Source organism: Panthera leo, chromosome B3 (genome assembly GCF_018350215.1).
Source record: "Panthera leo isolate Ple1 chromosome B3, P.leo_Ple1_pat1.1, whole genome shotgun sequence".
NCBI lineage: Eukaryota > Metazoa > Chordata > Mammalia > Carnivora > Felidae > Panthera > Panthera leo.
In genome coordinates, this window is record NC_056684.1 from 42,249,528 (window position 1) to 42,276,589 (window position 27,062).

At 42.5% G+C, this 27,062-nt stretch overlaps 1 protein-coding gene across 2 annotated transcripts in view; it reads right to left on the minus strand.

Annotated features, from left to right (window-relative positions):
- The window catches only part of TLN2 (talin 2), a 435,350-nt gene that overhangs the window by 220,743 nt on the left and 187,545 nt on the right, over positions 1–27,062 (minus strand). The window contains exon 1 of one of the 2 annotated variants that reach the window (XM_042941832.1): positions 7,071–7,121. The exons of the other annotated variant lie outside the window; for it this stretch is intronic. The gene's annotated coding sequence lies outside the window, so the exon portion shown is untranslated. Of the gene's footprint in view, positions 1–7,070; positions 7,122–27,062 lie in introns of those variants that run through there. 2 annotated transcript variants of the gene reach the window in all.

Below are 27,062 nucleotides of genomic sequence, written 5' to 3' on the forward strand. Positions count from 1 at the left end.
ATAATATAAATATAGCTAAGACACAGTCCCTCACCCTAAGGATTAATCTACCAACTTAGAAATAAGGATGGTTTCCCAGCAAGTGGTTCAACCTCTTAAGAGTGAAGTAGTTCAATTACGTAAGCCTTAAAAAAAAAAAAAAAGTCTAATATGCTGGAGCCAACAGAGCTAATACAATATTCCAATAGAGGCACAATCTTCTGTGACACCAGATTTGATTTTATAGTGTTAATGACCATTCTGACAAATCTTTACGTGTGTCATACAATGGACCACCACCTCACCAAACAAACAAAAAAGACAGTTTCCCCAAAGATACAGACGAAGAGTTTCTCTGAATTAGGAATAAAAAGGTGTTAAAGTGGTCTACGCATCCTCAATTATTTTTAGAATGTTATGTGCTTTCTAAGGAATTTTCCAAGGTGTAAATGGATTAGAAGTCTCCATTTTAATGGCTACCGGGGTCTTGATTTTTTAATAGCCTAATGTTTCCCGTTTATCATGTGCTTCAAACACTGCCAAAGTAAAGAAAAGCATAACGTACCCAAAAACATATTTGGAAAGATGTGGGAAGATGAGAACAAATATGCACCAATCAATATATCCCTTATTCTCAAGGGAACAAAACTTCATTAAGACCTGCACTGAGCACAACCTTGCAATCCAGATAAAACCGCGAACCTCAGCTCTTGGGCTAGCCTCACGAGGACCGATCTCAGAATTCCAGGAAAACTTTGGAGAACACCTCATTTGGGGAAAATAGAACCCCCACAAAACTACAGATATCAGTGTAGGAAGGCAGGCCAAAAATATGAAGCTTTTTTTTTTTTTAATTTTTTTTTTCCAACGTTTTTTATTTATTTTTGGGACAGAGAGAGACAGAGCATGAACGGGGGAGGGGCAGAGAGAGAGAGGGAGACACAGAATCGGAAACAGGCTCCAGGCTCTGAGCCATCAGCCCAGAGCCTGACGCGGGGCTCGAACTCACGGACCGCGAGATCGTGACCTGGCTCAAGTCGGACACTTAACCGACTGCGCCACCCAGGCGCCCCAAAAATATGAAGCTTTAAAAACCAAAGTCACTACCGGTAATGTTGAGACCCGTCCTGAAGCTCAGCTCAAGGATCTTCTCTTAGGAGAAGGATCCCCTTGAAAAGAGTATAATCTCACAAAATGTCTCATGTGACTGAGGTGGAAGCTCCAACTTACAGAGAGATGTGAACACTATTTAGTGGTCATCCATTTTATCTCATTTACGCCATCTAGGGACCACATGAAGTTCCTGACACCAAGGAAGTAGAGGAGTCTAGTGAACTCTACCTAAATTTTGGTCCACCACCTCAATTTCTGATACGAAACATGGAAAACTGAAGGTTACGCACCACCAGAGAGGTCAGTCACCAGGACTGACTGGGGAAACCCTGCAGGTCACCAGGACAGGGAATTCCAAAGAAAAGATGGGGCCTTGGAATATGGTTATTTTATGACCAATTCTCCTAAGGCCACTTAGGATTCTGCTCTGATTCTACAAGTAATAAGCAAACTCTACTCTAGTGTTTGGTCTTACCCACTGACTGGATCTCCAAGAGGCTTCCCAATAAAAATTCCTCTGAAGAGCTCTCTGTAAGATCCCAGACCCCTCCTCTACCCCAGTCCCTTAATATCTGCTTAGCTACAATGAACCAGGGTTTATGCGTGGAAGATCCATTTCCCACTTACACTGGCTGTCAGACTTTCTTTCCCCATACTTGGTACACAGAAACATCCAACCCTTCTTCTGATACTGGATCTCAGCTACAGCAAACGGTTAGCAAGACTTGGCTTAATATCCAGACCTTCCTTTGAAAAGTCTTTTAGACTTAGGGAAAGCAAATGGCCTCTACATAATTCATCCATACTTACAGGAATTCCATTTAATTCAACAAGTACTTATTGAAGGTCTACCATATACAATGTCCTAAGTATTAACAGTATTTCAATATTTGTTCCTGTTTCAATAGCATTGTCTACTTGCGATTTTACCTATAGCAGCCACTCCAGGATGACAATGCAGTAAAAGCCTGAATGTGTTGTTTTAACAGGTCAAGGATGCCTCAGTAGGTAGGTGAACAGTTTGAGAACTACAGTCATTTTAGTCTTGCCCTGAAGTATACAGTGAATTATCAGTAAAAAAAGAGAACTGTAGTCCTCATCTTGTTACCAAGACTAAGCAAGTGCAATATGAGATTTAAACAGAGCAATGACTATCAATTACCATCACTGTTAATCTTCCCTTTCTCAGTGGAAAGAGACTTCCTATGCTGGAACAATTATGAAATGCTTATTTCTACCTCAGGACTACAGAAAAAAAGAATGTTCACTTTCCACGCTGTTATTGATTTCACCCTTTTGGTAATTTGCTCTATTGAAAACTAAAGCCCTAGCACAGTCAGAGCCTTAATGAATTAAATCCAGTGCCAAATACTTCAAAGCTTCACTGGGCACAAGGCAGAGGAGACCATACCATCTCCACCTGGAAAGAATTGAGAGGGGCAAAAAAGCAAGCTGAAAATTGACTAATAAAAATCATTCATTCTGGGAAGTTTTAACATGACGCTTTCTTAAAAAAAAAATGAAAACTTGGAGAAATTGGAAATGGGAAAAAAATAATAATAATGTACTTGATACCATAATGGCAAAATAACCCCAATTTTTAAAATTCAAATAGAGGTAATTCTAGTATAGATAAGAGACAAAACCCTTTGCATGCATTCAGTATGGCTCTATTTTTAAAATGATGTCTCTGATGCACAGCAGTTCAATTTCTGTGTTAGCCTCTAAAAAGCAGAAATCAATGTTTTACAATATGATTCTGTGTGTGGCAAGCCTCTTCACTTATCTCAAGGATAATTGCAACTATTAAACATTACTATTCTATGAATACAAGGTGAAAGCAGAAATAAAGACTTTGCTTATGTAATTCCCTGCTTGGCTGGCTCCCCAAATTCACCAACTCCCTCCATGATGAGGGACAAAGGGAAACCAAGACAGAAATGGCATATGTATAAATTCGCCTCTTGATGAAACCAACCGAATTATTTGGCATACAACTCCATCCTACCAAAGGGCAGAATGATACAGTAAGTTGAACATCTAACCTTTCTTCCTGTACAATCCATGCAGACGATGGATCATCCCCTTAAGAATTCTCTTTTGCCAAGAAACAAAATGGTCTAACTACTAGAAGTGCATTAGCCTTGGGGGATAATGCAATTTTAAAAGGCATGCGTATTGAAGGCGTGGCCAGCATAAGCATCTCCTAAAGTGAGATGTTCCTTGTTTTTTGTTTGTTTTTCCACCAGCACTCACCTTACTCCTTCCTTTCAACCCTCAAAATAAGCCCACAATCTTATTTTAGTAGGGCAGAGTTTAAAATACTTTTAATAAAACTGAGCATCTGCCAAGAAGAAAAACACTGGTATTCGTCCTTGTGCTGAAACTAATCTCACACTCCTGAAGCCCTTCCCCACTATGTCCACCAGCCAGTATCAGACACAATTCATGACATCTTTAATTCCATCTGTATGCCAACTTTACACCAGCAGCCACAGATACCTGATCCAACTAAAAGCTCTCATTTAACTTCCCACGTAGCAATGCACGGACCTCTAAGAGCTCTGGGTCCCCGGACAAGACACTTATCATCTGAGTCTCCCTCTCCTCCTGTGTGAGGGCAAGGTGATCTCAGAATGGCCTCCCAGCATCCAATGCCTTCCATGTGGCTGCATATCCTTGCCGTCAGCTCGCCAGTATCAGGGAGAAAGGGAACTTCAGCCTCGGGTTCTGGTGTTGTCTCAAGGGATTCAGAACTTGAGGATTAGGGAAGAAAATGATCAAGGGTGATAGTGAATATGTCCATTTAGTTCCCACAGTCCAGTCAATAGTGCTTTGGCCTGCCTGGGCCTTTGCTAACTTCTAAGAGGTGACAGACCCACCTTAGCAGACGTCAAACTACATTGTCATTCCTGGAAAGAGGAATTTAAACACCTGTTTTTTTACTGTTTGTTCAAATAGATGAAAAGTAACAAATATTGAACTTTTGTAAGCCACAAAGAACACAATTCTATCAGATATTAGACTGAATTGTTGCTCTGAAAAATTATGTGTATCAAATAATTGGCACAAATACACGACCGGCTCCTGTTAAAATGTCTTTTATGTGCTAATGCCTCATATGTACGCTTATATAAAAATCATCTCAAATGCTTGAAAACCATGACAATGAATGATTTGAAGGAAAGGGCTATAGGAAGACATGTGCTCTCAAACTCACCCTCCGGCATGTGTGAGGATGTGGTATCTGCCCACATTGAACAACATATCTGTGTTGTTCAACACAGAATGCAAATGGATTTCATAGAGAACTCAGGTCTACCCCACCCCCGCCATAGCCTCCAGGTTCCTGGCCGCCCTCTATTGCACATCAACACATGAGCAGCCTGCCATCTTTTCTCCACCATCCATTCCCATCTGCCCACACTTGGATCTCTGCAGTCTCCAGCAACATGACATCAGCAGAGCACAGTCTGAAAGCCAGGCTGGAGACACAAAAACCCAGACTGGCTAGATTTCAAACAGTCCTAAACTTTGAAAAGACAGGTGGCTGTATTTAAGAGTCCTCCCTGCCCATCAGCTTCAGCCCATGCCCCCCCCCCCCCCCCCGCCACCTCCCCCAAAACATATGCTATGGGAGTTCCTGTCCTCTCCCTGCCCTTGCCAGGGCACGGTGGCCTAGCTGCTCCCAGCAGCTGCTGGCTTCCTCCAGACTCTCACACTGCAGTCTAATGGAATGGCCGCTGAAACCTCTAAGATCAGCTCATGGCAAAAGGCATTTCCTCCCAGTCCTTGTCCCAACCACAGCCTATGCCCTCTTCACCTTTAATTCAATTACACGGATGAATAATGCATAGTTAGGTCTCTGATAGTGAAAAGTCCTCAGCTTATACTGCGGCCACCAAGGCCTGACCGTACCCCAGTGTAAGGGGAGCCACCACCGGCCAGCACTTTGAAGAGTTCCAGTTGTGATCAGGGTAACTCCAACTTGGAAGAGCTCTCTCCTAACACGTTCATTTAGGCATGAGTAACCAGAAAAGTAGGTCAGAGGCTTGAGTCGGTCTGAAGGCCGACATGCACGTCAGCTAAGACCCACAGGTTTTGTGTGGTTTCCAAGATTCAAACAATGACATTTACAGGTGGGTCCTGCTAATATGGCCCCCACCGGTACCCCCACATCAGCCTCGATGACAATACACCCTCCTGCATTTTCCAGTGATCCCCTAAACCCGACAATAGTTCCCCTGGGGCAGCCAGAAAGAAAAAGAAAAGCCATCTAGGGTGTTACTGGTACAAGCAGCTTTCAGGTCACTGTGCTCCAGCAGTTCAAGGCAATAGCCTCTGATTAAGAGAAGCTTAATCTTTCTTAGCTGCATTGGTTTTTGAGTGGTTTTTCCCCCCCATTTGGTCAGTAAATGTCCTATTAATGTGCTGTTTTTAGTCTTTAACTTTTTATTTTTAAGGTCAATCCTCTCCTAGCGTTTACTCCCATCTTGTGCTTATGTATATAGCTGCCCACCCCCACACACTTTTCACATTACACGCCGGACTGCCGAGGAACTGTCAGCACTCTGGTGCTTTAAGACAGCTTGACAAAGCAGCAGCAGCAAACTGTCAAAGCTTGCCCATTTCTTCCATCTCTGTTCTTCCCTCTTAACTGTGCGATTTTACCTCCTCTCCTCACCCCAGCCCTGCAAAGAGAAAATCCTATGCCTTTCATCTGGCCCGTTTCTGAGACAAAGCCCCAGAACGACTCACTCACATATCCTGTCTTGAGATCTCCCTACTCCCAGTCCTTCCTAGGCCAAACCATCCCACCCTTCGGTGGAGACCCAGAAAAGAGGATTCACCAAGGATAGAGGTGGCTTCCTTGATGAGGTGAGAAGCAACAAACTTGCGGCTGGATCACAGTCACTTTTAAACCCAACAGAAAAGTAATACTGCAAGCCATTGAAGACCACATTTTTTCATATCTGGGAACAAATATGGAAATACAGGACCATTTGCGAAGAGTAGACAACGTTTCAGGTCAAATAGTGTGAACCTTCCTGGATCTAATGAAGGTTACAGTTAAACTGGCCATTTAAAACTAACACCAATATATTATTTCTGAGTGGAATACAAAGTTCTCAGGCAGCTCCATTATAAAACCATGGGTTAGGGCCCTTAAAATACACCCTCAGGCCCCCAGTGAGGTATCGAATACCTCATTCCCTTCTGTGGTTAGAGTAACATGGAAATCCAGGAGGATCTCAGCCATCATACGGTTGACAGGAAAATTACAATAATATCCCCAACAAATACCAATTAAGGGCAGATCTAACATGAGCAATGAGCTTACGGGCCACTCTTTGAGGGAATGACAAATCAACAGTTCTTCCAATAATCAAAGTCCATATGCCCTTCCCTCATATTTTACTCTCCTACCAGGTACCTTCTCACCCCAAATGAAACATCTGAACTCAAAAGATAAAGCAAAAACCAAAGGTTCTACATCTAATGAGAAGCAGCCTAATGATAGACAGCTAACTTGCTAAGAAACAGAGGACTAGAAAAAAATGTGTATTCTGTATTTTTGTCCACAATAGTATTAGAAGTAACCTTAGAGCTGACAGTCTACACCAAATGGTGTTGGTGTCGATCGGTTAGTATTTATACTTACGATACATTTACATTCCACATCTAATACTTCACGTATGAACCACAGAGTGAACTCACAACCATTATCTTAGCAACGTAGCCAACAAAACCTCATTTACAAATTTCTACTCAGTTTTTACCAATATGGAACCATTACTCAGTCACTGGGTGAACTGTGTAAGAGATGGTAATTTTTCTTTTGATTTATAAGCTATGAGATTTTCCATGAAAACAAATGCTTTTCCCCATGTGTTCAAACCAATAGTCCCCTTCATCCTTAGTAATGAAAAATCACCTGGAAAACATTCTAGAGTGCTATAGTATTTACCTACACTCACCTGATTTGGGATACCGTGTCTCCAAGAGCTGTGCTTCCACTGGCTTGGTAATGTTTAATCCTTTTCCACTCTGGCATGGGTTTTCAGCAGAGGGCTCAGTTAAAATCTCCACTGCTCATTCAAACAGTCACTCCATATGGATATTAAGTAAAGCAAATCCACTTAGTGATTGTGCCATGAGCAGGGGAGGCCATATTGATCATCCTGATTAGCCCTGTCAGCTGGAGAAAGACTTGCTGGCACTTAGGGCCAGCTGGGCAGGGTACACAGAGGCACTGGGCAATATCGAAGGCCTTCCAGCAATTGGTCTGGGCAGTGATGGATGCTATGTGGACAGCTTCTGGGGTTATTAAGGATATAGAACTGGCCCAAGAGAAACCCAAACTACATCTCATTTTATTAAGATAAAGTTAGATTACTCATAATACACTGCAGGACTAAGGAAGCTTTTGTCTTCTTTATCACTGACATGAGCAAAAAACAAAAAAATCAATTTATATATTAAGTAAGACAACTCAGTGAGTGTACATGTAAGATGAAGATTACAAAACCCAACTTGTCTGCACTTTAAGAACAGGATACATAAAACGGTTGAGTAAACAAGTTATTTAACTTTACACTATTTACTCTGTATTATTAATTGTATTGTTGAAAAGAAGAAAGGAGTCTCAGCTTTCTCTGTACTCCCTTTGTGCACATGAAGGGACACCTATTTAATAGATAAGGAAAAGACCTATCAGTCTTCAGCCCTCATCCTAACAGGCCAGCTTGAATGGAGACTGCATGCTGGGTACCCCCCCCCGCCCAATCCCTCTGGACCTGAAATAGTCCTCTCAACGTCGCAAACGGTTGAAGTCAGAAATCACCAGAAAAAAATTCCCCTAAGTTTATAGACACATACAGACAATCGTTCACTCGTACTCTTTTCCATTTCTTCCCTTCCATGGCCTGTAAGAAATCCAACTAACCTTAACTGTATAACCTGGAGTAAATTATTTTAACTTTCTGATTCTCCATTTCCAAATTAAGACTAATTATCATTTCCACATTAACAATACCAATGTGTCCAAATCACAGGAACACCCCGAACGCTGGAGTAAATCAAATCAGTAATGCCTGATAGAGTTCACTTTCAAAAGATGCGGGGAGCAGAGAGAAGGGCAGTAACCCACTCCAGCGCTCATCCCAGTCAGACCAAGAAAGACTGGCTCATGTGTGGTGCCTCCTAGGAAGGGTGACAGAAGAGATTTTCTTCTGGATAACATCAAGGCTTTCCTGAATGTGCATACATGTTATCTAAAGCGATCAAAGTGATTCTCCATTCCAAAATGACTTTATGTCCTGGCTCTCATCTGTTCAGAGACTTTCATATAGAATTAGCTAGAAATTTGGGGTGGCAAAATCTCCAAGAGCTGTACTTCCACTGGCATGGTAATGTTTAATCCTTTTCCACTCTGGCATGGGTTTTCAGCAGAGGGCTCAGTTAAAATCTCCACCGCTCATTCAAACAGTCACTCTATATGGACATTAAGTAAAGCAAATCCACTTAGTGATTGTGCCATGAGGAGAGCACCTCTAGATGGGGTCATTCCTTCTCAACACCTAGTAATGGAAACACGAGGTTCTGTTCTATTGGGCCAATTGTTCTAGGGTCAAGGTGATCTTCACAGCAAATAAGAGGGCTCCTGTCCTGAGAAATACAGCCAAGTTATCTCAGGTTGAAGGGCAAAACTACATCATCTCGGTAACACTTCACAGTCATTTAAATACCTCCACAATCCCTTCAGGTGGACATATATATAGCAAATGCATAACTGAGTTTCACAGCAGGAGAACTTGAGCCTCCAATATATACTACGAATTTTTTTAATGTTTATTTTTGAGAGAGAGAGAGAGAGAACAAACCTGAACAGTGGAGAGGCAGACAGAGGGGGAGACACAAAATCCCAGGCAGGTTCCAGGGTCTGAGCTGTCAGCACAGAGCCTGACATAGGCCTCAAACACACAAACTGCAAGATCGTGACCTGAGCCAAAGTTGGACGCTTAACCAGCTGAGCCACCCAGGTGCCCCCCCCCCCTGCAATATAGATTTTAGAATATGGGGCTGGGGGCACACAGGGTGGTTGAGTCAATGTCCCCAAGATACAGCAGTTTTATTTCTCTTGACCAGCAGAGTCCTTTCTTCTTTTAAGGACACGGTTCCTCTTGTTCTCAGTCACTGCATCCGTGTTTCTCCGCATCCTAGGAGTGTGGGGCAGCCTAACGTGCCCCAAACACTGTCTTTCCCACTGAGGATTCAAAAGGACACTGCCACACAGCATTATCCTGCACCTTCCGCAGGGTTTCCAATTTGTTTGTTGACACTCTAACCTCAGGCCTTGACCAATGATAATGTGAACGAGTAAGTACTTAAGAGACCCCATCAATCCCTTAAGTCCCAAGGTGCTACATGAGGCAGATTTAAGGAATCTGCAAATTCACTTCGATGGAGCAACAATGGCAAGAGATATCTCTCCCCACAGACAGTTTCCAAAGGCTGTGATTAATGAGGCCACAGAAGCTCCTTCAACTGGGATTCCAGTAAATTGCCTTTCACCATGTGTTGACCAAATTAAAATAGAAGGTGCACCAGACACCAGAGCTTCTTGCACATGGAAAATTTTACTGCCTTGATTATAAACACTCTAGTTTATAACCTTGCTAAGCTCAGGGCACCTGAAGCTGAAGGTCAATAAATGGTCAAACTTCAATCTCTGCCACGCTGTATTGTTTGTGGTATTTGTTCCCTAGAGCTGCGCTAAAAACTACCACTCAGTGTTTATCTTAAAACAAAAGGAATTTATTCTTCCATAGCTATAGAAGCCCAAAATCTGAAATCAAGAGTTGCTGGTGGGCCGTACTCTCCCCGAAGTCTCTAAGGAAGAAGCCTTCCGTGTCTCTTTGAGCTGTCTTCACACGGCGTTCTTCTGTGTCCTCTCCTCTTCTTATAAGGACACCATTCATTGGAGTCATCTAGTATGACCTCATCTCCATTTAAGTAACTGTGTCTAGAAAGGCTGTTTCCCAGTAAGGTCACATTCTGTGGCTTCAGGTAGACATGTATTTGGAGGGGCAACTACTCAACCCACTGCCATTATTAATGAAAAGGCAAGTCGAAGTATTAGGACAAGAATTACCTTGATATAAAAAGATTTTTTGTAGAGCTACGAAAATACAAAATATTATATGCATGCCAATCATGAATGAATAATGAGGCATGGGAGTGACCTCATCTAAGGAGACAAACCAAAGATGAGCCAAGAAAAGCCACAACTATGATTAAGCCAACACCAATAGCTTCCCCACTTCTCTTTCACCCCTCTCCAAAGGAACAGAGGTGTGTTGTCTCAGCCAAACATGGAAATTAAATGCCATTTTTCAGGAAAAATACACAGTACCAAGTCGCTCTTCACACCTTTAAAACCCAAGGAAGATTCATAGACAATACATACCACATGTTTACCCACATTAATTGCTGTGCTCAGTTAAAAAAAAAAAAAAATTAAACACTTCAGCATTTTGGGCAACCTAACAATCCAGACTGAAAACAGAAAACAGGTCATAATATAAGCCACAGCTAGAAATGCTAATTTGCTTTTCCCAGTTACTCTGCAAAAAAATTCAAAGTGCAAACTGTTTAATTCTCTTCACTACTTTATATGCTGTGTGTTTAACTTGTAGAGTTAATAGCAACTCCAGGAGAGCCATTTTAATGCACACTTTCTAACTAAACCTTTCTTTTCTACACCTAAAGCTGGGAAAGGTTTTCAACATCTGCAGCACAACGTTTCACTCTGAAAACTAAACACATCAGGAGAAAAGTGACCAGAAAGCTTCAGAAAACCCCTTCCCATGTGCACTTGTCTAGGCTGAAGAACCACCACCTTCATCATTATGTACAGTGTTTGCAAGAAGGGAACTGCTGAATGTCTCACTCACCCAGCTCACTGCATGCTGCCGTTCCTCCTCCAGTGGCAGGTGGAGACTCATGTCTCCTCAACACATTAGTCAGGACAAGCAGGACCAGCACGCTGGGCTTCAGGGCAAGTCTGTGACTCCATGTCAACCCTGCCCCCCCCCCCCCCCCCCCGCAATAGGCATACAGAGCGCCGTACCTTGCAACCAGCTCACAATGGTCACATCAAGCCCTCTGACCAGGAGGCTCCTAATGAGTCCTCTGTCAGCATTAGGGATCCATGGTCTCAGTCATCGCCTCACAGTAAAAGGCACCTGTGTCCAAGGGCCTGCCTTCCTGCCACAGGGGTAGTGGAGAAGGCTGGGGGGTAGTGGAGAAGTCCTTTTCAGAAAGGACTTTTCATCTCCAAGACTACCAACTCTGTTCCCAGTGCCATCCCTGAATGCTATAGAATAGGTTTCCCCTAAACAGAAGGTATAAAGTCCTTCCTTTACATCTTCGGCACTAAAATCTACTCCTGTCTCCCCCAGTGCATTTGATTTCCAAGTTCCAGGGAAGGAAAATGAAAGGAAATCCCGATGGAGAGCCACTCAGTGTGACAGGCCCTTCACACAGGCAGGGGGTTCAGCAGTCAGAGGAGCAATGTGGCAGCAGGGGCTGTGGCTATGTCAGGCAGCCCCTCTGATCCAGGTGTGACAGCCCACACAGCGCTGCTCACAGAGGCACGACAAAGGGGAGAGAAGCCAAGGCACCCCCTGCTTGGGGTAGAGTCCATTTCTTCTTTCTTCAAGCCTTCTGTTACTTCTCTATAAACACGCAGCCGATGAAGAACGGGTACCTCTGCACGTTCGATCAGGGAGATGAAATGTCCACGTCACTTAGCCTGGTGGAAAGGGCAGACTGAGAAACCAAAACCTGGAAGTGATCACCTAAAGGTATTCAAGGGATGGTTCCAGAAGGACAACGTACCAAGGACAAGCTTCAAGTCACTGTGGTCACCTTCCGCCAAATCCTCTGGCCTCACTGGTAACACAGAGGTGGCAAACTGACTTGGCCTGGCCAACTTCTGCTTTCCGCTCTGACACATCTCAGCTGCTATACAATTTTCTCTAAATGCATAAAGCTGACAGGCTGAAAAGAAAGCGGCTGACCCCACCCCTGATAACACCGGTGCAGTGTGATTTATCAATTGCCAGTCTAGATAATCAGAGCTTCAGGAAGCCCTACGTTCAACTTCACACCCCAACAGAGACATTTTACAGGCACATAGTACCGCACAGTCATGTCTCCTTTTCTGAGCAGTTAGAAATCCCACGTGAAGACGCACGCTCAAGTGACACTTCTACTCTGCCGCAGTCAGTCCAGATGGCTGACCACACAGGCCACAGCAACATGCAACCTCGGTTCTGCTCTTCTAGGTAATTATTATTCATCAAGTGCCTTCTAAGAAAGTAAGATTAATGAGGGAACTCAGACTACACCAAAAAGCAACAGCAAAAAGCATCTTCTTTAGTAAAGGTTGAGCGTTAAAAGTGTTAGGAACATAAGAGACAGATGTTTAGGTGAGAGATGGCAAAGGTCCTCAAACTCTCCTGAGATTCCCAGGGAGTGAAATTACCCAGGGAGACACCTGCAAACCACTAGAAGGCTAGGCTACGACCCACCTGAACAAACTATACAGAAAATAGCAAAGAAAAAGTTGCAAAAAATGGAACCTGGCTCACACTAACAATAAAACTAAAATGATTACATCCTCAAATAATAAAATTATTACATCCTCATGCTGCTATGAGACAAACAGATCCATGAAATAGACACCACATCTAGAACAGACACAATGTTCATACATGAAAGAAGCTTCATTAAAGCTATCTACCAGGAGGAGCACCTGAGTGGCCTGAGTCGGTTAAGCCCCTGACTCTTGATTTTGACTCAGGTCACTATCTCACAGTTCATGGGTTCGATTCATGGGGTTAGAGCCCTGGGTCAGGCTCTGCACACAGAGCCTACTTGGGATTCTCTCTCCCCCTCTGTCTGGCGCTCCTCTGCTCATGCTGGTGCCCGCTCTCAAAATAAACATTAAAAAAAAAACACCAAACTACCAGGAAATGAAAGCATTTTCAAAAAGTGGTGCTAGGCAAACTTATCTGAAAAAAAAAATTAAGTTAAATCATATTTCATACTATATACCACAGTAAAATTTACATGAAATTGAAAACTCTATTTTCACAATAAAAGCATACGACAGTTAAGACTTATGCAATTTACCGGAGTCAGACTGGGAAAGGCCTAAGTAAAAACAATGCAAGAGAAGATATCACAATAACATTTTACAATATAAAAAGTATACAAAAAAAAAAAATCGTTAAGTCACGAGATAGGCAATGAACTTTGAAAACTTATCTGCAGCATTACAAAAAGCTACTATCTACCAGAGAGATACTAGCTGGAGCTTAAAAAATAAATCCAGATAATAAAATATCCTAATACAAAATGGTTAAAGCAGAGTGGCAGCTTTTTCACAGAACACAAATGTCAAGGAAATAAAAAGGTCCTCACTAACACCTTCAAAATACACGCCCAAAAAAGATATTCTCTATCATGTTAGCAGGGAGATGAACACCCACCATTTTGGCCAGAAACGTGATGAAATACACATTTCTTTCCATAGGAGGTATAGCTTTTTGGGGCAGTCAATATGGTAATACTCTTTACGGGTCTTAAATACGGTCACACTGTTGAGACTGGTATTTTCAATTCTCAGAGTCTACTGAAAAGAAATAATTAGAGATAAGCGCAAGTGTATTTACGTTTGAGCACATTCATCACTGCTTTATTTCAGGGGAATACAAAATAATGAAAGCTACAAACAAACACGCATATACACATAAAAGACTGAAAAACATCCACCAAAATGTTAGTGAATTTCATTGTCCTTCAATTCTGGCCAAGTGATATCTAGATTGCTGTGTTTCAGTATCCTACAATGTGTATATACAGTGGACCGTCTTATAGCCAATTTAACCAACTTGCCAAATTGAAGTAGCTCTCTCGGGGATATGCTACACCTATTATTGACTGGTAAGCCTACACAGAATGTTCTTAAATTTGTTTAAGCGGTTTTGTTTGTTTATTTATTTACTTTTGAGAGACAGAGACAGAGAGTGAGCAGGGGAGGGGCTAAGAGAAAGGGAGAGAGAGGATCCCAAGGAGGCTCTGCGTCATCAGCACAGCGCCTGGCATGTGGTTCCAACTCACAAACCATGAGATTATGACCTGAGCTTAAATCGAGAGTCGGACAATCAACTGAGCCACCCTAGCACCCTGTAAGTCCATGTTTGTTTGTTTGTTTTTTTAAGTAGGCTTCACGCCCAGCAAGTAGTCCAAGGCAAGGCTTGAACTCACGACCCTGAGATCAAGACCTGAGTGGAGATCAAGAGTCAGATGCTTAACCTTAAGTCCAAATTTAAGTTCGCATGTTTTAGGTTGAGCATGTTGTAGGATTTTACGATCCTCATTTTTAACTGACTTCTGATAAAAACGAACTGTTATCCTCATTAAACTAATTTTGACAAACTGAACTTATTAAGCCTGATCACAACAAAAAGGTGGCTTCCTTCACATCCCTTTTTACAGTGGAGAAGGAAATGCTCTTTTCAGCAGCAAGGTGGAAGGGTGGTGAGGTGGAGGGAAGGAAAGGGAACACAGACAAAATCAGAAAGAGAGCCTATTTTAGAATTCTAAGCAGCAAAATCAAGTCTGCAGAAAAGTTTAGAACATTTAGATGCTGTAATGGCTAATTAGAAGGACAGTGCAGTAATGCACATGCTTCTATCTGTCACAGAGGATTTGATCAAAACTCATAAAAGTGGGCACAGTGTTCGAAAAATTCTAATAAGGCACTATAAATTCCAAGGGAAAACTAAACAGCTTATAAACAATTGAGCAAATGTTTTTTAAGCTAGCTGATGAATGTCATACCATTGCAAAACAAATGTTTTTAAAAATTGGGCCCATGGTATGCAGTAACTAATATATTTTTATTAAAGCCTTATTGAAAATAAAATACACATATTTAAAGGATATGAATTTTTACGTATACCTGTGAGATGATCAGGACTATCAAGCTAAAGAACATACCCATTACTCCCCCAAAGTTTTCCTGTATCCCCTGGAAAGCCCTCAATGACAAATGTCACTTTCCACAGTCCTCAGGCAACCAGGGATCTGTTTCCCGTCACCATACATTAGTTTGTGGTTTCTAGACTCTTACGTGAAAGGAATCATGTAGCATGTACTTTTTTGGTCTGGCTTCATTCAAGTGGCATTATTTTGAGAGCCACCCATGTTGCTACACACACCAATAGTTCATTTCTTTTTACCATGAAGTCATATTCTCTTGAATAGACATAGCACACTTTACTGATCCTCAAATGGACACCTCAGGTTTCCAATTTGGGACTATTATCAATAAAGCTCATAGTAACAGGTGCATGTGTCCACTGTCCTGCCTCTGGCCTCCACATACAAGTCATTTTAAGGACATAGCTTACATTTCTCTTGGGTAAATACCAAAGGGTAGAAGGTCTGTGACACAGGATAGGTGGTAGGTTTATTCAAAAAGTGGTACTGGGCAAATTGTTTATCCGGAAAAAAAAAAAAAAAAGTTCTATCATACCTCATACCATCAAATCTATGATGACATTTTTTCAATTAAGAGAGTTTGATTTTTAAAAAAAAATTTTTTAATGTTCATTTTTTGAGAGAGAGATTTATAGGGTGTGAGCAGGGGAGGGGCAGAGAGAGAGAGAGAGAGGAAGACACAGAATCTGAAGCAGGCTCCAGGCTCTGAGCTGTCAGCACAGAGCCCGACGCGGGGCTCAAACCCACGAACCATGAGATCATGACCTAAGCTCAAGTCAGACGCTCAACCGACTGAGCCACCCAGGCGCTCCAAGAGAGTTCGATTTTTTAATTAAAGCATAGGTAGGACACAAATAACTGAAGAAAACGTCCAACCATTTTCCAAAAGTATTGTACCATTTTACATTCTTGCCAGCCATGTCTGAGCTCCATTTGCTCCACATCAACTACAAGTAGCTTTGTAGGACACAGGACCACTTGTCCATGCCACACTTTGCATATATAGCTTTGCTTACTTTAAAGGAACCAGAGTGTAAGTTGACCATTATAAACATTTATTGAAGGTGGAATGTTAATTTCTGCCCTTATCGTGTAGCACAACTTATATGGAAAGGCACCAAAGTATGTTCATAAGAACAATGATATACATTCACTGACTTATGCTTATATGGCCTGCCATATTCTTAATGTTATGTATTCCCTCTTATATATATCTTACAACAACCCTGTGAAGGTAAGTACTAAAATAAAACCATTAAACGCACTTTATATGTGAATAAACTGAGGGAAAGAGACAACAAAGTATGACCCATGGTCACGGAACTAATGAGTGACAGACAGAGCCAGGACGTGAACTCCAAAGCTGAGCCCTGAGCTTTGGTTCTTTACTATTACTTACAGCCCCTGCGACCATCTACACATTTCTGAATGCTGGTCATTTATCTCCCAAAGCGGCACGCTTCTTTCCAGTTCTACCTCAGGCAAATGATTTCAAATCTTCAAGAAAGAGATTGGGTAATAAGCCTAGAATATCATTTTGAGCTAAGGAGTCAAATCCAATGCTGGATCCTCACAACACCAACATTTCCATGTAATAGAAAATCGTCCCAGCATGACAGAAGAGATATTGATAAAAAAAAAAAAAAAAAAAAAAAAAAAAAAAAACCCAGTAGATAGCACCTATTAAGTGTGTAATCAGTCCAAAAGAGTGAGAAGACATTTCAAAGAGCATGCATATTTTTAATAAAGTGCTTTTCCATTGGAAGATGAGGGAAAAAAGTCTCACGGGCAGGCAGACTCATTTCCATTGCAGGTCAGGCTGCCGCGGTTTTACAGAACCCAAATCAGTTGCTCAAAGTCCTTCCCATGAAGATCCAGGGCTGGAAGATAAAACACCCTGCTGACCTGGCTAAGAACTTCTTGGCATTTGTTGCCGTCATGCTCAAGGGTAAAAACAGACGGCAATTGTGCAGCCACTTCTTTGTTTAAAGAGAGCCTGAGAGTCCAGCGGGGACCAAAGGCAGCACTTGTGTCAGGGAGATAACCTGGGAAAGAATACTTCCTAGCAGCAGCAGACCATGGCATCGACCACATCATAGAGAGTATTGATTCATCATCATAAAAAGAAGGAAGGTTGGAAAAAATAACCAGCATCTCCCAGCTCTCTGATAAAAGGGAAGCAAATTACTCTACTAGCAAGATGAGGCTGGGTAGAGAGGTGTGCGCATGAAGGAGGACTGTTCAATGACCAATCAAAAGACAGCTACTGTCTATCAGGTGCAGAATATTGCGGCACGTGAGGGGGTAGGTGCATGGCACGGCTGTGGTCAGATACCCGCACTACGCAGGAGAACAGACCTCTACTACAATTCTGAGCTCATCAAGTGAGAGGAAGGGTCTACACTGTGAAAAAGATGACCTACCCCAGTGACAGATCAATAATGATCCACCACCGACATCTTTGCCAACACTGATTAAGTACAGCCATGGTGCCAAGTCCTTCCAAAACACTGCCTCATTTAATCCTCCCCAAAATCATGTGAGGCAGTCATTGCTCATCTCCATTTCACTGATTAGTAAATTGATTGGGGTAAGGCCCACGACTCACTCCTGACCACACAGCCAGTAAGTGGTACAACTGGAAATCCAAAGCTTCTTTCTTCAACTCCAAAGCGGACGCTAGGCACGGAGTTACACAAACTCTCCCAAGCCATCAGACGCTCATTCAAGAATGCTCCCTCTGGTTTAAGAGAGCATGGAAGGGTCCCACAGGGAGTAAGGGGATGAGCTTCCTGAGAAACTCAAGGGAAAGAGTCAAGAAAATAACAAGACAAGGAAAGGCTTTGAAACGCTGGGGAACCGCTTGGCGAGATGTGGTCAAACAATGTCACCAATGCGCACCATTTGCTTTATACTGCGAAGCTTTAGTGACACAGTAACGAGCAACTAATGTAGTCCCCACCCTCCAGGGACTCTGTTCGTTGATGGAGGCAGAGACCTCCAAGTGTCTTGACAGAGTGAGCCTACAAGGCATGATGTATTCCTGGGGCTCTGGCATGACCTACGATCGGTGGTGTTTCTCTTCACCAAGGGGCATGGCACTGCCCTAAGTCAATAGTATCAAGTCACTTTTCAATTCTGGCACCACTCATCAGCTTTAAAAGGGTTGGGTTTTTTTTTCTTCCTCAAATTTTTGATGATCCTTGGATTATATCTAATTATGGGATGAAAAGGAGGCTTCATAAATATTTTAATATCTGCCTATCTTAAATTGGCATATAGAATATGAATGAGATAATAAGATATAATTACCTCCATTCCCTTCCTTGCCCCCCCCCCCACCAAGCTTTCCCCTCCAGAAGAAATCAGCTTTCAAGTCATTATGTGGGAAAGAGGTGTCAAGCAAGGTGTGTGTGTGTGGGGAGGGGGTGCCATGGTGGCCTAGAACAGAGAAAAACTACAAGAGACTCCATGGTGTTACATTGGACTTTAAAATACTGGTGTGAATTCATGGCTTTCAAGACAGATAGATGAAAAGAACCACCTGCACACACGCAGAGATACACAGAGAACAGCTGTGTGGGCTTAGTAGTGATGTGTGCATGCAAAGACAGATACACAGTTAATCCCCACTATTCGCAGATTCTGTATTTGCAAATTCACCTCCCTGCTAAAATTTATTGGTAATCCCAACAGCACTTTCCTCGATATTTGTGGACACAAGCCAAGTGGCAAAATGGAGTCATCTAACGTACACACTCCAGCTGAGGTCCAACAAGAGGATGTTCTGCCTTTTGGTTTTAGCACTCAGACTAAACAAGCATCATTTCTGTGGTTGATATAGGGTCATGATATTTGCATTTGCATGTTTTTGTTGATGATTTAGCTGTTTAAATTGGCCCAAGTGTGGTGGAACACGGTCGGTCAAGTGTTCCTAGGCCCAGGAAGGCTGCGATGTGCCTTACGGAGGCAATGAGTAGGTTAGATAAACTGCAATCGGGCCTGAGGGCTGTTGGCCACTGAGTTCAATGTGAGTGGTTCAACATATATTAAATATGGCTTATTTAAATAGAAGCACACATAAAACAAGGTAAGGTATTGATCAGCTAAAAATGTTGTGACCAGAGACTGGCAAGAACCTGACCCTGTATTTCCCCAAGGAGCAATGGTTCAACGTTCACTAATTCAGTATTTCCTCAGACAATGTAGACTGTAACTGCTGTGAATAACAACAATCTTATGTATTCCCTAGCTCTGTCCACTGAGAAGGCCTGGGACGGAGGATAGCCCAATATCAAAGCACACACCAGGGCCAAGATCTTGGCTTCAAATTACCTCTCTCTAATGTAAGCTACCAGGGCTCCACAGAGAAAGAACTGATTGTAGGGATGAGCTAAGGGAAGTTTTAAGATAAACACTGCACATCTTATTAAGTAAAGAAGTGCTCAAAGAATGATGGAGATGTGTCAAAAGGAGACAGAAACCAGTTTGAAAGGGCTCCCACTGGCCGAATCAAGAACAATTGAAACACCAAAATGATAGTAACAGACCTACCTTAAGAAATGCAATATGAAAACGTGAGTCCATACCAACATCAATCAATGAATCAATAAACATTTGAGGAGAAATGAGATAGCTCCCAAGTTAGCTCCAAAGTACTTCCCTACAAAATAGTTATTCATAAGAACAAGGGGAGAAAACCTTTTCAGAGGCAAAACCTGGCCAACAGCACATCAAATGTGGGATGACAGGAGCATCATCAATACTGAGACACATCTGCATTGTGCACCACAGGACAGGATGCAAAAACCACAGAGCATCATTTCTGTGATATTCATGCCCAAGACGCAACACATGAATTTAACCATGAGGCAAGACACAACCTAAGTGGAGGGATACACTACAAAATACCTGGCCTTTATCTTCAAAAGGGTCTCAATCATCAAAGTCCAGGAAAGATTCACAGACTGTCCTGACTAATGAAGACAAAAGATATGTGACAAGTAACTGCCACAAATGATTCTGAACATGATCCTCTGGCTTTAAAGGATGTGCAAGGGACATGTGACACAAGTGGATAGCATCTGAGGATTACGTGGTAGCAGTTTAGATGATTGGACTGTGGCTAGGTTCAAGGAGGTCTTTTTACAGTAAAAGTAATTGGAGGTTATCATGCATTAGGGCATCAGATGGTTCAAGGAATCATTCTTTGGGCTGTACTTCCAGCATTTCTGGAACTGTGTGAGTCTTTAAACATTTTTCTGTGTATTGGCAGTGGGGGCGGGGGGGGGGATGTGTAACAGAGCAATAAGCATGGCAAGAATGAAGGACACAAGGGGCATCCCTCTATACTAAACTCTTCATCTGCCCCTAGAGCAAGTGCCCTCACCACAAGCCCACAAACCCTGCAGACTTACTGCGCCGGCCCAGCCTATCCCACATAGCCACTGTTCCTCCAAGAGTGCTCTCCACGGACAGGCCTTGAATACTCACCCTATTCCTCATCTGGCTTCTGTTGAGCACTGCCAAGGGTATTCAGGCACTCCCTCTCCAGTCCTTACCTGTGTGGACAGCAGTGGACAACAGCAGCCACTCCAGCAGATTCTCCCATTCTGTCTGACCTACTCCTGTTCAGTCTCCCCCATAATCTCTCTTCCTCGCTTAAACCTCATGGTCCGAAAGTTCTTTCCCAGCCCCTCTTCTGTACACCCTTTTGTGGTGGATCTCATCTGCTCTCACGACTTGCATCCATCAGCTCTGCAGATCTGTCCTCTGCCCTCCTTATCCAAGTCTAGTTGCATCTTCAAGCCCTTTCATAAGCTTATCATCTTCTTTGAAAATAAACTCATCACTTCTTCCCTGCTACCATTGCTCTCAAACTTGCTCCCCTCCCTCCTGTGTTCCTGATTTCAGTGGAACCGGCATCCACCCAATGGCCAAAGCCAGAAAAGAGACACTTAGCCTTGACCTGAGCCTCTCCAGCACTCTCACATCCAACCACCCAAGTCTTGACTACGACCTCCTAAGACTCTCTCAAATTGGTTTCTCGTAGGATGCCATCATTCCTGCCCAAATTACAACAGCTTCCCACTGAGCTCCCCACTTGTACTCTTACTACCCTTGAATACACACTCCACATCTCACTCAGTGGCCTTCCTAAAGTTTTCAGACTAGATCCTCCTCAGCCTTAACCATTTAAAGGATTCTGACTGCTCTTAGGAAAAAGTCTACACTAGATATCTATACTGGATATTACAAGACCTACTTTCAACTCTATCTTAAACCCTCTGTACCAACTAAACTGTAGTATTTCCCACCTCTATCTTGCTAGCAACAATGCCCTAAGATCCAGCAGAATGCCTGGCATTTTGTAGATGTTCAATAAATGTTTGATGAAGGAATCTATAAGATGGGGAGGGAGGACAGGCCAACCTAATTTTTAACACAAATACCAACCTTCAAATATATACAAGTATTAAACAGATCACTCAAATCCTGGGCAAGCGTTTAACAAAAATGTCACATAGGGTTTGCACAAAATTATAAGCAGGTCAAGGTCCTTGAGGTTACACATTAAACAGCAAGAAGACAGACATACTTCCTCACAGTCACTCAGGGAGGGGTTCTTGGTGTGATGTGTCACACCAGGACCCGACTCTACTTTACTCAATTCCACACAGTAAATGTGAGGCCCACTGTCTATGGGTGCTGACAGCAAACTCAGAAAGAGTGGAGCAGTGGGCCTACCCAGGGACAGGGAGACACATATGCACACACAAGCACACACGTGTGCACAGGGCCCAGAGAGAGTCAGGATGGGTTCACCAAGGGGTCAAATAATCCCAAAGGAAAGAAGACCAAATTACAGGTAAAAATCAAATGAGAAACACTATGGAAACTCACTTGGCACATGACGGTGTGGAAGGCTATTTCTGAGCCTTTTATTATTCCTTATGTCTTCCTAAAACTCTACTAAGCTATGGCCATTCTGGAGGCTTGTTGAAGAAGAGAGGCCTATGTGCTCCCAACTACTGCAGCTGGCTTCACATTAGGGACTGCGGGGGAGTCCAAGGAGAGATGGAGTGAAGAAAAAACATGCAGAGGCAACGGAATTAAGGCCACTTTAGTGTAAAACCATCACTGAAATGGCATCAGTAATCTAATTAAGAAGGAGGAGTCACGCAGGCAGGCCACCATCAACCTTTCAAATCTCAGGAGGAGCTCCAGATGTCTGAATGACAAATAAAAAGCTACCATGACTTCTGTGACCCCATGATGGCTCTGATGCCTATTAAGCACTAAGAGAGATCTTTTCCACGTAGGAAAGAGTCTTGAGAGAAATCCAAGGGTGCTTGAAGGGCAAGAAAAAGCCTTCAAATACAAAAAAGAAAAGCAACGTCCGCAACATCCAAGGGACCCATGACCAAGGATGAGCAAATTACTACTGTGCAGACACAGCAGCAGCATAACCACATGGAAAATTCATCAGGAGATAAGAAAAAGGCAGAGGGCAGTCCAATCAGTGACAGGGATGTCTCCACACTGACAGCCACAGCCCAGCATGAACACTGGCCATGGCAGGCTTGTGCTGAACGTTATTATTAATTCCATTCTCAACAGAAGACATAGGTACAGAAAACTAAGTTTTGCCAATATTTTTAATTCTAGTAGGTGGTGGAATTAAGATTTGTACCCAGGTCTGCCCAACTTCAAAATCAACAACCTCCTGTTTGAAGTACTCCATCTACTCATTCCCTTGGGCATGACTGTTCCTAACCAGATGAAAAAGGGGGTGCCCAAGTAAACACTCATAGAAGAATGTGATAGTGAGGAAGTTAGATGGCAACACCGTGGTGAACAAAAGCCTTACCATTGTCCTTCCACTTGGGTTAGCACAACGAATGCACAAGTAATGAATGATCAACACGGTATTTTGACCTACCATCCTTCGTGGAGAAAATATGTTTTCACCATCCCTGAAGTTTTTACTATTAATCTACAGGAGTTCCATTCCTAGTATTCCAATAATTCCAACCCCAAAAAAGATTTTCTTGAAATGGTAAATGTTTCCTTACCGAGTTCTCTATGCTATCAGTAACACTATTAACTAATACAGGTTAACTAACCACACAAGTGGCAAGGTGACACATTACACCGTTTATTAGCCTCATTTGTAAGTCTATCAAAATGTATCCTGTGTGTCCAAGGAAGGGAGATTGTGACATACCATCCCTCAAAGGCCTACCTGTGGCAGCATGCATCTCTCAAGCGGCATTTCCTGAAAATGAAGACTGAGGCAATTCAGGAGATTGGCTCACTCAAAGCAGGGAGAGGCTGGACAGCCCAACACTGCATATTGCCCAGCTTCCTTTGCAGCTCTGGAGTCCAATGTGACACACTCTCTCCACGAATGAGATGGGCTCACAGGGAACTTTGGTTTGGAACTGAGTCTTGGGGAAAGAGGCAGGGTGTTAGGGCATTCACAAAACGCAAGGTCTCTTGGCAGAGAAGGCACAGGGAAGGAGCCAGCATCTCAAATACTGGGTTCCTAATTCGACAGCTTCCCACAGCCTTGGCAGTTTTCCTAGTTCTGGTAGGAGAAAATGGTTCTGGGGGTGTGGGGGTATCCTAGAGGCTTTACCTAGAGCCAATTCCACCTCCACACCTTCCAAGGATTCTGGAAGCACTCATCCTCTGCATTAAATCTACTTTAGCTTTAACTCCCTCAAGTAGATTCTGTGTCTAGTACAGGATATGTGAGCAGTAACAAGAAGCTCATCACTTTCTCTAGTTTATTAAGTTCATAAAATATTAGGTATAAAATACTGAGCCACAAAGGATCAAGAAACAAACTCAATTTATTTTAATTATACTTTGCCATAATATCATTTGGGCTAGGGTAATTCCTATAAACCATAGTATCACACAATTTTATAAACCTAAACCCACACTGTAATTCACCTCATTCATAAACATGAGGTAACTTGACCTACTTTCTAATATATTCAGCTCCTCCTTGTCTGCATTAATCTGCAGTGACATTTTAAAAGTTGCTCTAATAATTTCCATTATATGAAAATGCATTTTTTCATTTATATCGTCTTTGATTTTCCTCCCACAAACAAAATACTGTTTTCTCAACAGTCAGCTGCAAATGTCGCAGGAAAACGAGAGGTACAAGGCAGCTGACACAACAGGATCATTAGTGAATGGGCTGAGTATTGGGCTTCTTGATGGGGTGAGGGTGGGAAGTAGAGGCAGGAATGAGATGACTCTGCCCTCACCCTCACACAATGTACAATGGGGAGTATGGCTCTCTCTTTGTATATAACCGATGGAAGATTAAAGAGTACCAATTTTATACATAAAGCAAATTCCCTATCAAACAATATAATGAGGTCCATGCTTCTCACTAATTCTCTCATCTCAGGTAATACAAAAAGAAGAAATCCATTCCCTCTCCCACTGACACCTTCCAATTATATCCACATGGAGACCATCAACAGCCAGCCTCCTGAACAGCCTGGGCTCCTCCCCTCTGATGGAGTCCTCTTTGATCCCATGTCCATAATCCTTTTGAGGAGGTCCTTCCTGTGCTCAAGAACTTTCTACGGCTCCCAAATGCCCAGATCAGAGGTTTGGCAAACTATGGGCAACAAGCCAAGAATGACTCTTGCATTTTTAAATGGTTGGAGGAGAAAAATCCAAAAGAATCCTGTTTCATAATACATGATAACTGTATGAAATCCAAAGTTCAGCGCCCAACTCTACTTTGATAGGAACACAGCTACGCTTATTTATTTATGAATTATCTATGGCTGCTTTTTGTATTCCGACACCGACTTTAGAAACTGCAACAGAGATGGCAGCTCAAAATATTTACAGTCTGGGTTCTTTGCCGGAAAAGATGGCCAACTCCTGCCCTGAAGTGTAACACTGAATGACTTTGGCCAGGCAACACTGGTGGTGAAAACCTGGATTCCACTAGGCTTCCTAAGCCTGATTTCTTCCACTTGAAGACAGAATGTCTATTCCGCCCAAAAGCGCTTCTCTATTTCTCCCAAACCTAACTTCCCTGTTTCGTTCCAGAGTTTGCTTCATCCCACCAGCCTGCAGACATCCTTCTCTCTCTTCATAAAAGGAGTCACATTATATACACAGTTAACTTCCATAAAGTTGGAAAAGAAAAATAATTTTAAGGGTGCCCGAGGCTATTCCACACAGCACTATTCATAATAGTGAAAGATGAAAAACCACACACACCCACCAACAGGGCAGGCTGAGAAAGTAAGAGCAAACTCACACAGTGCAGGACTGGGCAGCTGTGCAAATGTGTGTGGATTATCTCTGTGCACTACTCTGGACAAGGGCCAGGATAAATTAAGCGAAAAAGGTAGGTAAAATATGTACAGTATACTATTGTGTACTGAAAAAGGGAGGGATATGTAAATATGAAAGCACACACATAATTGCTAGTATAAAAAAAATTGCGCAGGGGCGCTGGGTGGCTCAGTTGGCTAAGCGTCCAACTTCAGCTCAGGTCATGATGTTGCAGTTTGCGAGTTCAAGCCCCACACTGGGTTCCAGGCTGACAGTGCGGAGCCTGCTCGGGGTTCTCTCCCTCTCTCTCTGCCCATCCTGTCTTCTCTTTCTCCAAATAAATTTAAATAAAAAAGAAGATAGTGCAAAGACAAACCGTATTTTTTTCAAATGCCACATATGGGGAGGGAGGAAACAGGACGGCAAGGCAAGAGGGGTAAAACCAAACCCCTCTGAATACTCCTCATGTTGTAGATGAGACTTGGAAACCATGACAATATTGCACAAAATCCAATTGAAAAGGGAATCTCCCAAAACCAGAAATGAAATCAAACAATGAACTTAACTATATATACAGCTGGTGGCACAATCACACAGGTAAGAACTATTCCAAACATCTTTACAACCAAGTCTGTTGTGTATGACATATCATGAGATACAGCAAATGAAAAAATATGGGGTCACTGAGACCTGGGTGGGGGGGGGGGTGGTGGTGAAGAAAGAACATAGATACAAAAGTGATCAAGTAGAACCCTCTATACCTCAATTTTACTTAGAAGTATCCATACAAATAATTGGTTTTACATTTATATATAAGATACACAAACACAAATACACATATATACACATGTATTCCCTAGTTTGGTCCACTGAAAAGATTCAGAAACAACGATGCATCCAATGAGAATAAACATTCTTAGTTTCTACTCTGTGCCTTTTAAATACTCAATGGAACCAGAGTTCCTTGGAAAAGTGGCAGATCTAACTCGGGAGTAGGAACCACATAAGACAAGCCTGTGACACTGTGTCACACCAGAAAGGATACTAAAGAAGAAGAAAAAAACCTCAAATCTTGTCCAAAAGGATTTGGCAGCCAACTTGAGTTAGTTTCTGCTGGCCAGAACTGGCACAATTTGAATATCAGTAAGGAGATTACATTGAAATGCATCAATTATATTTACACCAAAACAACAACAACAACAACAAAACAAAAAATAAAACTTCAGGGATCACTTTTGGAGGATGCCACCAGGGAACCCAGTGTATTTGAAAATATAGGGAATATCAAGCCTTGATCCTTGCTTCTATGAACCTCAAGGTAAACAAACAATTGCCATGAAACTTCTCTTTAACTATTCTCATATATAAATAAGGAAGGAATGATAGAACTGACAATCACTATTTCACAATCACTAATGAACGAAAAGATACAGGCAATGATCAATGACCACCAACATCACAAAAGAGTGAGTCCATTCGTGACTATGAATTTAATGAAAATACACAGCCTACGTTTGATGTAGGCTTGACAAGACGGAAACAAACATCTGGATCTGAAAGTGACCAAAACCTAA